General features: G+C 41.8%; 1 long non-coding RNA gene across 1 annotated transcript; it reads left to right on the forward strand.

The window, feature by feature from the left end:
- The first annotated feature begins 1,070 nt into the window (after positions 1–1,070).
- On the forward strand, positions 1,071–4,870 carry LOC136676178 (uncharacterized). The gene is made up of 3 exons (XR_010796251.1): positions 1,071–1,260; positions 1,740–1,846; positions 4,675–4,870. It is a non-coding gene; the product is annotated as an uncharacterized lncRNA (long non-coding RNA).
- Positions 4,871–5,322: the final 452 nt, after the last annotated feature.

Consider the following 5,322-nt stretch of genomic DNA (forward strand, 5'->3'; position numbering starts at 1 on the left):
TCCTCCTCCTCCTCCCCTCCCTACACTCCACGAAGGAGCAAAAACACAAAGCACATAAAGAAAGAGATAAAACAAATAATAATAAGCAGCACTCGTAGCCATGCTTTCTCCTTTCGCCTCGATTTAAAGTCACGAACGCAATGAGGCGAGCACACACACACACACACACACACACAAAAGACCACCGACTCACCAGGACAGTAGTGTAACCTATAGCGTTTGGTGTGTGTGTGAGAACAAAAAAAAAGCGGCTAAGAAACAAAACACCAGCAGAATCCCTTCGCTTCGGTTCCAGCTTGTGTTTTCTGGTCGTCTTTTCTTCCTCACTCACCCTTCGCCTTCTCGCAGTAACAAGCTTTCCAGCTTTGGGCGGCTCACGTTTACGCGTTTACCTCAATCCCAACATTCACGCGCTCTGAGGGCGCTTCACCGAAATATTAAAATAACTTTAAAATATAAATACGGGGAGATACACACATGAATCACCAGTAACGCCAACTAAAACACATCTATATTTAAAACCTAATCAGCTCCTCAGACATAGCTACCACACACAACCACGCACCGAGCAGTGGAACCGCCGCTTTGTACAGGCTTCAGAGAGAGTACCACTGACAGGGTTCTAAGACCCGAAACAGTGGAACCCTGTTTAGTGTTAAATAGTACTACTCTAAGAAGAAGTTGCTTTTAAAACATAGTTTCCACTAATATATTTGTACAGACATTCAAATTGTTCATTGTTCAATATCTACACGTCAATACGGAGCCCCTGCCTTTGCCGAAAAACCGTTTTTTTACGTTGAGGAAGGTCAAAAAGGAGAGAGAGAGAGAGAGAGATTCACAAACTGGAGAAATGAGGACACTGAATGTTAGACGGCTAAAACCACAAGTCTGCCCACCGTCTAACACATTTCACACATTTGAAGCGTTTCTCCAAACAAAACACAATCGTCCAGGGGGTTTTATACCTTGCGAATTTCTTTTCCCCCACAAAACTCCCCCTGAGCGCAGATTAATAGCAGTTCCCAGAGAGCGGAGGAATCGTCAAAGTCGTCCACAAAGTCGTGTGACCTTACGATGAGTAGTCCGCTCGGTGCAGGGTGAAGAAACTGGCCGGAGCTACTTGCAAAACAGGGGGGAAACACAATCCCGCTCGTTTCCCCGAGGTCTGTTTTTTTTTCTTTCTCGGAGAAGGAGCGGAGTCGAGAGGAAAAACAGCCTGAAACGCTGAAAAGCCTCGCCTTCCCAACTTCAACCGCGGTGAGTGCTCGATTCGTCGGTGAGGAGCTCGTTCTCAGACTCGAACAAAATCGCGGATTAGATCCAGGGGTCGTCTGAGAGCGCTGGAGTGGCAGGTGGTCCCCAGCGTCGTGTTATAAAAGGCAAAAAACGCTATAAAAGACATAGAAATAGTGCCAATTTCCCCGCGACAGCTCCGTGCACAGTTCCTCCGCCGCTCGTGGTACCACACACACTCACACACTACAGACTGCCCACTGACACAGGACTCAACGCCGCGAGAGAGCGACCGCCACCGACCAATCAGCGCCGCGGAACCCGCTCATCTACATCAGCCAATCCCACGCCGAGCCCCACGTGGGGTGCGCGGCCGCCTCGTGCTCTGATTGGACAGCAACGAACCTGACCTCATGTTCGCCATTTTGGATCTAAACATGTTTTTTTGTCTCCTCTTCTTCTACCTCTCCCTCTCTCCTTCTTCTCCCCCTCCTCTCCTCCAGACAAACAGCTCTACATCAGCGACGAAGCTCCGAGTCTGCCCACCGAGCCGAAATCTCAGAGACGTGTCGGTGTCTGGTGAAATTAGTACCGAGGGCAAAATGAACGGGTGAGACCGGAGCACGGAAAAATGACGTTATTTTTCGTTATAGTGAAAAACACCACATGCTTCTACAGCACGTCATGGGTCTCATCAGTCCTTACACAACAAAGCATCACAGAGACAACATTGTGTGTGTGTGTCTTAATATGTAAACAGATATAACAATTATTTCACCTTACAGCATTTTAAATCACATTTTGATTTCACTAGAGTTGCTCAGTGTAGCCATCTCAATTGTGCACTAGTAACTTTCCCACAGTGCCTAGCCTGTCTACCAGAATCCCGACCAACGCACTTGTGCATTAGTTAGAGCGACCTCCAGTGGCCAAGGCGGTGAACTACAACAACACAGACCCAGAGTACGGTTTTCCAAACACGTTTTCTCAGCCACAAAATGCACTTGTGTGTGATGTAATTGATAAATAACAGATTTTGATCATATTCCTTGAAATATACAATAATTTGGTACTAGTTAGAGTTAAAGTAAAAATCTCCTAGTGCACCTTTAAATCTGCCCTTTTCTCATTTTGAAGTTCTGGTAAAATCAAACGTGCTTAATATTCTCATATGGTCTCAATTGTTTCGTGGATGAGAAGTAGAATAGTGTATCAGGTAATACAGAGCTGATGTAAGCCTTTTTAGTTCAACAGTTTGAAAAAACTGGCTTTTGTGCCTAAATGTGAACGTAGTGATGTAATAAATCTAGGCCATATCCCTCACCCCCAACATATGAGCAGAATAAACAGACAGTCTAATCAAAAATACAAAACAGGATTACACTGAGAATCTGTCTTTTTAATTCTTTTTTTTGATCTGTGGAGTTCCTGAACAGACTAGACACCCCTGACCACATGCTGCTTTTTTTTTTCTGAACGTGCCCGAGTGGCTTTGTTAGTTTGGTGCACAGAAAAGCAGATAAATATAATAAACAGTTAATAAACAGTTCTGTGACTGTTCACGCCGTAGAGCCTAAATGAAGAGAGAGGGGGGAAAAATCTGTGAAATCAACCCCCATTACTTGATTCATGCTGTCAGCTCAACGACAACCAAAGCCCAACATGATGTCTGCCCCTGGAACGAGAGAAAGAAAGGGAAAAAAAAGCAGAAAGAAAAGCAGGACCAATCAGGAGGCGCTGCTGAGGCTCGGGCCCACGTGGGGCTCGTCTCCGGCGTCAGAGCGCCTCAGCCACTCGGAAGGAAGCTCATTTCCATGGGCGCCTCTGATTGGCTGAGAGCGACGGAGCCTGTCAGGCCGAAAAGCCGCGTTGTCAATCAAGCCCACGAGGGGCAGCGCGCTGACAAATGCCTGCGCCTCTCTCTCAGCCTGCTGCCCGCGAATAGTGCCTGGAATGGCTGCTTAATTAGCTTCCAATGGCTTTTCCTTCCAGCTCAAACAATCTGTCACTACCATGCGGTAAAAAAAGAGCCGTGCGTAAAACAAAAGAGGGAAAAAGCTAGCAGGGGCTAAATATCAGTTTGATTTTTTTTTTCTTCTACTTCTTCTTCTCTAAGTCTGCATTTGTATTACGCCTAAACAAAGCATTTATTCCGCTCAAACATTGGCTCATTGCAGCCAACTGCCTTTATTTGTTTTAACATATCTGCTGAGTAAAACCTCGCAGAAAGGGAGCCATTGTAATGTGATAGGCTGTAATAATTCACTGTGCCATCCTCTTTTTTTTTTTTTTTACACATTAAAATACATTGTTACCGCCTTAAACTCAGGCAAATGGAAGCTGCTAATTTTCAAATTTAGGTTCAACTACTGAATACTGAAAGGAAATTACAAAATAAATCTTAATAACAGGTTTAGAAATAATTAAATGTTTGGGTGGACATTCCTCACCACGAACATAGTGGTGAAGTCAATATTGATTTTGTCTCGACTAGAAAAAGAACCCCAGAATTGAACATAGATATTTTTGTTGTCTTTATAGACGTAATAAGGGTGTGATCAGCATTAACCCTGATGTAAAACTAAAGAGCTCACTTTAGACAACAATCTATAGGCCTATTACGGTGAGGTAAAATTGTGTAAATGGAAGTATTTCATTACATTTTCTTTTATCCAGAGCGATTACAAAAGAGTTTAAAGGCAATCTGAGCTAAGATACTGTCAGAGAGTGCTGATCCCTGTACAAAGATACACAAAAGCTCATACATTTACAAACAATACACTGTGTATAGGTAATAATTAACATTATTATTTCAGACTGACCATTGAATAGATCAGACAATTAAAATTAATCACCATTGTGACATAAGTGCAGCTGGTACTGGGGAAACTCGAGAACAACTTCACCAGAGACATTGTAGATCGGCCCAAAACAAGCCCAGACGTGCCCAACTTAGCCAGATTTTGCTTTGCTACACTTTCTGCTAGCTAGCAAATGGCTAATCACAGCTAGTTGTAAATATGTTTCTCCCACTTTTACTTAGCTAGCCAGCATTAGATGAAAGCATCACTCTTGGATGTGATGCATATTTATTAATAGATATTTAAAACCAATTAATAAAATGTATTACATTTTAATTAAGCAATTTTTCACACTACGTTTAGACAGAAGGTTGTTTATTGCTGTGTTCATTGTCAAAACATTAATATTAATCCCCTGTTTCCTTTCAAACTGCTATTACCAGCAAACTGCACCGACCGGTCACTGTGGCTTCCTTTGAAACACATTTAAAATGTTTCAATATCAGGAGTCAAGTCGGTGTAGGCTAACTGTCCATTAAGGGTCTAAGCGAAAAAGTGGTCCTGACTTATGTTTAATGTCAGAATTATTCCTGACACCTTTGTTTAACTTTATTTTTAAATGTTTATGTGTCCACAGATTGTGCAGTCTCCTGTCACAGCAAGCGTGAACACAGTAAGACCACTAGCTGATTAATCGTAAACTTTGGAACGGCTCAGACAGATAGAGTTAAAACCTGATAGTGGCAAGGCCCACTTAAAAATTAAGACTAGTTTTTGGTGTGTGTTTCTGCTTGTAAATTAGGCTTTGTGTTACTTCCATCGGAAATAGAAGAATGTCCCATTCCAGAATGATAATGATCATGTTCAATGTTTATTCACTCATTATTTACTGCAAATAAACTACAGTTCACCACTAAACTTCATGGCCTGTATTTTGGTACAGTGAACTTCAGTCATCAGCTCAGCTGCAGAGAAAAAAAAACCTCTAAGAATTATATGCAAATAATCATTTAATAAACTGAAAATCAGAAATTAAATGTGTAACTGCTCTTATTTTCTGACATTTATAGAAAGCAAACAAATGATAAACATGAGCATGAGAAACATGTACACTCAGAATAATAATAATAATAATAATAATAATAAGGAAGATAGAAATATGTAAGTTTAGCTTTTTGAAGGATAAAGATTTGAAGTTTATAGTAGTGTTGCTACTTATATTAGAAGTGGGAAAACAGGCATCTGTTTATAAAGTGCAAGGCTTACTAAATGAATAGGCCTTGAT

Source organism: Hoplias malabaricus, chromosome X2, assembly GCF_029633855.1.
Source record: "Hoplias malabaricus isolate fHopMal1 chromosome X2, fHopMal1.hap1, whole genome shotgun sequence".
Taxonomy (NCBI): domain Eukaryota; kingdom Metazoa; phylum Chordata; class Actinopteri; order Characiformes; family Erythrinidae; genus Hoplias; species Hoplias malabaricus.